Source organism: Alexandromys fortis, unplaced genomic scaffold, assembly GCF_014885135.2.
Source record: "Alexandromys fortis isolate MF-2015 unplaced genomic scaffold, M_Fortis_MF-2015_v1.1 scaffold_25, whole genome shotgun sequence".
In the NCBI taxonomy this organism is placed as follows: Eukaryota; Metazoa; Chordata; class Mammalia; order Rodentia; family Cricetidae; genus Alexandromys; species Alexandromys fortis.
The window spans coordinates 15550385-15558159 of record NW_026067904.1 but is presented as its reverse complement, the minus strand read 5'-3'; the positions used below and the strand labels follow the sequence as shown (position 1 = coordinate 15558159).

The following is a 7775-nucleotide window of genomic DNA, read 5'->3' as shown; positions in this document are numbered from 1 at the left end:
CTTAATATCCTTTTATAATTCCCCTCACACTGTCATGGAAATCGGTGGTGTTGAAAAACATATGTGAACCATCAAAATATGTGTTGCCAACAAAATTTTCATTGTTGTTCCTTAATATTTTTATTTTATTTTCTCATATTATATAAATGAAAGTAAACTATATCTCAGGAAACAAAGTCTTTACTATTTCAGATATTTTAATATTTTTTTCTCTCTAGAGTTACATTTTAGTAGTAGCTTTGTATATATTTAAATTTATATCACGCTTATACAAAAGTAAACCAGAATTTCCTAGGGAACATTTGTTTTACATTTTTATTATCAGGCTTATTCAAAGCCACCTGCAGCATTTGCCTTATGTTTTAAGTATACAATTGACAGCTACTAAAAAACCATTAAATTAAATTACTTCATGATGACAGGCCAAACAAAACAAGGTTTTTCTGCAATATTTTCTTCCATTTAAGTGGGAGCTTTAAAGGAACATATCTGACTTGCAATTGTTTGGTTGACTGGTATTTGAATAGTTCTGAATCAAGACATAGTCTATATTTTAAAGTTAATACAATAACTCCAATTTCAGATTAGCTCAGTCTACTTTTTCACTTTTTTCATTTATTGGATATATGTTCTTTTTATTATACAATATATTCTTATTATCGTTTCATATTCCTCTATTTTTCCCATCTCCTCCCCATCTCCTCTCCCATATCTGCTCTCTCTCTGTCTCTCATTAGAAAAGAGCAGGCTTTCAAGAGATAACAAACAAACATGACTAAATGAAATATAATAAGACAAATCAAAACCCATCATATCAAAGGTAGACAAGGCAATCCAAGAAAAGGAAGAAGCCCAAGAGATGGCACAAGAGTCAAAAACCCATTCATTCTCATTCATAAGTTCCATGGAAATACTAAGCTAAAAGCTACAGTATGTATGCACAGGACCTGGCGCAGACCAATGCATTAAGACACAGTTTCTGTGAGCTCACATGTGCCTTGCTTAGTTGTTTGAGTGGCCCTTGTTCTCCTGGTGTTCTCCATCCTTCCTCGTTCTTACACTCTTTCCATTTCCTTTTCAGGGGTGCTCCTTGAGCTCTGAGGGAAGGGATTTGATGGAGACATCCTGCTTAGACTATCTCTTCAAGTAATCTTTGGCTGTGGGTCTCTACATCTGCTCCTGTCTGCTGCAGGAAGATGCTTCTCCGTTGATGACTGAATAAAACACTGATCTGTGACTATAGTTGGGTATCACTGGGAATCACATTATTGATAGTTTTGTTTGGTTTTGGTTGTTTAATTTTTTAAAGACATGTAGTGTTTGGTTTTACCCTAGATTCTGAACTATTTAGTCTCTGGTTTTGCAAGAAACATTATTTTATAAGCCTGATTGGGTATAGCAGCAGAAAAGATGGATGTGTTAGGTAATGGTCTCAGGCTGAGACCCATGTATTATGACATGAAGAATTAGACCTGCTTCTACAAAGCTTCACTGTGAATTGTGGCTATCTGATGTTTCCATTTATTTAACAAGAAGAATGTATGAACAGTCATGATCTCTGAGTCCTTGCCACAGGATTTGTTCTTGGACACTTTTATCTCAGAGATAATCTTTCAATTTATTGAGACAAAAATAATACAAACAAACATAATTCAATTTATACCTGTACATGTTGTAAATATTAAAAATTGTTATGCAGCAAGCTTCTCTGTAAATGTTGAAGTGTGTGATTTTGCATTTTATATTTAGCATATTAGATTGGATTCTCCAGTCATTTTTTCCTGATGTGTATCACACAGAGGTTGCATTTAAGGTCATTCATGAGCAGATGTTCATAGGTTTTACTACAGTATATAAAAGATTTGATTCTGTCAATTTAGTATTTAACCACTCAGAGAAAAGCATTTTTATAAAGGTTTATAATATTTGAATAGCCTATACTCAGAGATTTTTGTGTTGATATTTTTATTCCTAATTCATCTAACTTTTGTATGTCTTGAAGATTTCATTTTGCTCAGTTTATTGATTAAAAGAAATCCATCACAAAGATATTTTATAGGGGATAAAAAAATATGTTAAGCAGTGACTAGAATACAAATACTACACAATGGTCTGAGAGTCAGTACCTGACTAACTTCAAGATACTATACATGTTCCTCCCAATGGAAAAATAAAAAGTAATTTGAAATACCATTTAGTGATATGTTGTTGTAACTGAACCAATTAATTGGCCTACACTGTTTCGCCCTTTTGTTGTAATGTAGCTACAGCTGATGTAACCTTCAAGGGAAAAGACTACTCTGGTTACTGGTTTCTTTCTTTTTTTTTTTAATAACTAAATGACAAGTTTATCTGCTTCTCACTAGTTTTCATACAATTTTCTTTAAAATATAATTTTTGATAACAATACTGTATCAACAGATCTATAAACCACACTAAAATCTGAACACAAATTCATTCAGTCAACACATACAAAATCTCAAATGTAAAATTGGTTACTGGTTTCTAAAGGGGCAATTGGTTGTCAGCTCCATCCTAAATATGTCCCTTAAGAATCAGTTGTCTCAGTGGTTGCTTGGAAAATAATATTTCTCAGACTTCGTAGCAATGTCCAAAATGGCTACATGACAACAGAGAATTATTTGTAAAAGTTGGAACAGGATTACTTAAAAATAAAAATATAAAAGCAAGAAAAAATGAAAAATAATTTTGAGGGAAATACAAGATAACTAAACAATGCTCTACTAAAAATAATTAACTGAATGCCTGGGAAACAGTAAAGTCAAAAAAGCCAACATGGTGGCACATGCTTATAATCAAATGCTTAAAAGGCTGTAACAGGAGGACTTCCGCATGGTCAAAGCCAGTATGGCAACACAGTAAGTTCTAACACACTCAAGCTACACAGTATGCTTCTGTACGGAAACAAATTAAATAAATAAATAATCAAACAGACAAAAAATGAAGTTAAGTTGCAGCTATTGTTTTAGGTAAAATAATGGTGAATTAATCAACTTAAAAAATCCCTGTTGAAGAAATGCTGAAGAATGCATTTTCAAAACAAATAAAATTGCTGCATAAGTGAGAAAGCAATGAGAGTGAAGGGTGCAAAGAATGCTGCATCTCAGAGAAACTCTGAACAGCATTCTCTGAGCTTTGAGCTCTGGCCTTTCTGATGAGTTCAGTAATTCTCGTGGGTTTAGAAATATATAAATAAACACTTGCAACTTTGTGATGTGGGAGTGATTTCTTATTAATAAAGAAACTGCCTAGGCCCATTTGATAGGCCAACCCTTAGGTAGGCTGAGAAAACAGAACAGGATGCTGGGAAAAAGAAGCTGAGTCAGAGAGTCGCCATGATTCTCCCATTCCAGACAGAGGCAGGTTAAGATCCTCCCTGGTAAGCCACCTCGCGGGCTACACAGAATATTAGAAATGGGTTAGAACAATATGTAAGAGCTAGCCAATAAGAGGCTACAGATAACAGGCCAGGCAGTGTTTAATAGAATACAGTTTCCCTGTAATTATTCCGGGCATAAGCTAGCCATGTGGGCGGCCGGGTGCCTGGGACGCAGCCCTGCCGCTCCTACTTCAACAACTTTGTTCTTTCTAGATTCTAGTCAGATGAACCAACCTGTTGTGTGTCTCAAAAACACTGTTAAAACAGATCATGCACGTTCTTTCACAGCCAGCATCAACTTGATCTCAACAGCTCTCCTTTCGTGGCTTATTTTTCTACTTACTGTAGAGACAGCACAATTATTTCAATGTTACTCCTACTCAACTTCACACTGTCACCTATTTAGTTTGTGAATATTTTCTAGATTTCTCTCTGGAAATCTTCCAGAAAACTTTCCTGCCCAATTCCAACATTCTGCTATTAAAAACCATTTCTTGGTGTACTGCATATATTCCAAGTAATTACTTGTTAAACTATTGTAAATATTAAATGTGTTTCATTCATGAAAATATTATCCACAAGATGTTACACCAGAAAAGATAACACAGTATTATTATGATCATACACATGTGTTTATCTGTTTATATATAACATATGTGATATATATTGTATATACCTATCTATATAAATACATGTATACCTATGAGTGCATATATATACATATACATATGCATATACATATATGTTGTTGTGATTTGAAATAAAATGGTCTCCAAAAGGAGTGACACTATTAGAAAGTGTGGTCCTGTTGAAGAAAGAGTGTCAACAAGGAGGTGAGCTTTGTGGTCTTATATGCCCAGTAAGACATTCCACTTTCTATGACCTTCTGATCAAGAAGTCACCGTGACTGTTTGCATACCACTATGTCCTGCCATGATGATAGGGACTACACCTCTGAAAATGTAAGCCACCACAGTTAAAAGATTTTCCTTTATGACTTACCAAGGTCATGATGTCTCTTCACAGCAAGAGAAACCCTAACCAGTACATATATATGCATGTATTCCCTCACTCATGATCCAACTTGTAGAACTATTTACTACAGAATTTTCTGAAATGTTAGCTAAAATTTTCAAGAATAAAAATTTAAATGTCCAAATGACCCAAATGTTACAACAAGCTGTATGTCATTTTCAGAATAATTACACTGCAGTAGCTGACCAGTGGTCTGGTGAATGAGATGGATGAACTCAGAAGGTAGCAGTGCTGTATGAGGACATTGATGAATGGTCTGACGTAATGTTAGGCATACCTCTGAAGACATTACTGCTGATCAGTTCTCTGGAATCTGGCGTGAAGTGCTCCTGTTATTATATTCTCTTTTTCATTTTTAGGTAAATTTGAGAGTTAGGCTTCATAACAGAAGCCATCTTCTACCTTTCCTCTAGGTCCAACAGTTGATAACTTTTGGCCACATTGGTTTTCCTGCATCTTTTCCTAGATAATGAGAATAACTGAATACTGGAACATGTGCATCTCCTATTAAAAGGACCCTCATTTCTATATTTGCAATTCAAATTCCTAAAACTTAAATGTGCACAGATTGATGCCTAGCAGATATCCAATATTGAAACTTTTTGGTAATCCAGTCACCTCCTCTATGTATTTTCTTCTTCCAAATCAGAAACCAAATGGAAATCAAACATTGGGTTTAGTTGTCACATCTCTTTGACCTCTTATCATGCTAAACATCTTTGCTTTTAATTATTTGCTCATTGACGGACAAAGTTGTCTGACAGTGGTTCATGGTTACATTCAAGGAATGTCTTTTGTTCAGAAGCATGACTCAAGTGTCGTGATTTTCTCAGGGCATCTCACTAGGTACATTATGCCAGCTGAACTTCATATTAGTGATGTCAACTTCCTCACTTGTGAGTATGAAAAATGACAAATTTCTCCATCATAATATGAACTATTTTTCATTTTATACAATGGAAATAAATTCAAATTTTGTTTTCACATTTTCATGTGCTACATTAAGCATCTGTTGATGATTTACAACCAATTCAACTAAATATGATGTCTCAGAAGCAGGAATTTTATCCTGTCATTTTCTGCATTTAATTTCTTTTATTTTATTATAAGCAAGGGCTTTTTCTTCTTGGTTATTAATTTGCTAATTCATACATTTAATATACTAGTTTATGGCATGTTTTCACTCCTGGATTCTTATTCCTTCCCATGAGTTTTGAGTGCTGTCAATGTATCTTTCATTGTCAAAACTCCACACATTTGCATAATGAGATCTAATCTGAATGAATATCCTGGCCTTATGCCATGCATTTATTTCTGTATTTTTACTTTAAAATATTTATTTTGTCAGATTCACATATACACATTATGTATCATAATGGTGTTCCTCTCATTATTTCTTCTTAGCCTTGTCTCATGCCTGGCTTACCTTATGGTCTTCCTCGATTCTTCTTAATTACAATTTAGTCTCTCTTGTTTGTATGGTGCTGTTTGTTTATGGGGGTATGTGAAAGTAGCCATAAATATGGTTATGTGGTTCTTGTTTTACCGACCGCTGCTCACTTTCCCGCTGTCTTGCACCTTCATCCCACCTAGGATCATGGCGACCGCTGAGGTACTGAACATTGGGAGAAAACTCTATGAGGATAAGACAAAAGAAGTCTATGAATTGTTAGATAGTCCAGGAAGAGTCCTCCTGCAGTCCAAGGACCAGATTACAGTGGGAAATGCAGCCAGAAAGAACCACCTAGAAGGCAAAGCTGCAATCTCCAATAAGATCACTAGCTGTATTTTTCAGCTGTTACAGGATGCCGGTATCAAGACTGCTTTCACCAAGAAATGTGGGGAGACTGCTTTCATTGCACCCCAATGTGAAATGATTTCAATTGAATGGGTGTGCCGAAGAATAGCAACTGGATCTTTTCTCAAAAGGAACCCTGGTGTAAAAGAGGGGTATAAGTTTTACCCACCAAAAGTGGAGATGTTCTTCAAGGATGATGCCAATAATGATCTACAGTGGTCTGATGAGCAACTCATTGCTGCACAGTTTTGTTTTGCTGGACTTGCTATAGGCCAGACTGAAGTGGACATCATGAGTCATGCTACACAAGCTATTTTTGAAATACTGGAGAAAGCCTGGCTGCCCCAGAACTGCACGCTGGTTGATATGAAGATTGAATTTGGTGTTGATGTAACTACCAAAGAGATTGTTCTTGCTGATGTAATTGATAATGATTCTTGGAGACTCTGGCCATTGGGAGATCGGAGCCAGCAGAAAGACAAACAGTCTTACCGTGACCTCACAGAAGTAACTCCGGAAGGACTCTAGATGGTAAAGAAAAACTTTGAGTGGGTTGCAGATCGAGTGGAGTTGCTTCTGAAGTCAGACAGTCAGTGCAGTGTTGTAGTGCTGATGGGTTCAGCTTCTGACCTTGGTCACTGTGAGAAAATTAAGAAGGCTTGTGGAAACTTTGGGATTCCATGTGAATCCGAGTGACATCTGCCCATAAAGGACCAGATGAGATGTTGAGGATTAAAGCAGGGTAGGAAGGGGATGGCATACCTACTGTATTTGTCGCAGTGGCAGGCAGAAGCAATGGTTTGGGCCCAGTGATGTCTGGTAACACTGCATATCCAGTTATCCGCTGTCCCCCCATCACACCAGGAAAGAATTCAAACAAAATGACTTCACATCAGAGAAATCAATTCAACTAACTACTGAACAAATGGTCCTGTAGATATCACCCACTATATGGTCATTGTTGGGCAGTTTTGTAACATTAGCAAAGAAATGTCCTTTATGGAGTTGGAGTTATGTCTCTGTGCTTAAGAATCAGTGTGGTTCTCTTTCAGAGGACTGAGTTTGGTTCCCAGCATCCTTGTGGAATAATAATTACCTGTAACTTCTCATTATTTCTAAATGCTAATAATGACTTTATATAAATCAGTAAATAAATAAATAAATATGGTTATGTATGACTACTAAATTTTAAAAAATTCTTTACTTTCTCTGACATTCCAAGATAGCCCACAGTCTTTCTAATTTTCTTACTCTAGTCTTAGAAACAGAGCAGACTCCATCACTGCTTTAACAAGGGGCAGTTAATTAAATACAAGTGTTTGGTTCATTAGCATAGTTTTGCACACACATAATATAACTCATATGCTCTTTATGAAGTCTCTATTTTGATCAGTAATGCACAAAGATTTTACATCTTCTTATATTCTATATCATGTTTCTTTTCAAGAGTATACTTAGCTAATGTTCAGTGTTTTGTTAGTTATATGAGAGCTCTGGCCTCATGTAGTAATCACTCCAATCATCTGCTTAGTTCTACTAAAC

The 7775-nt window shown here is 35.8% G+C and overlaps 1 pseudogene; it reads left to right on the top strand.

Moving 5' to 3' along the window:
- Positions 1-6032: 6032 nt before the first annotated feature.
- LOC126497064 (bifunctional phosphoribosylaminoimidazole carboxylase/phosphoribosylaminoimidazole succinocarboxamide synthetase-like) lies at positions 6033-7147 on the top strand (annotated as a pseudogene).
- Positions 7148-7775: the final 628 nt, after the last annotated feature.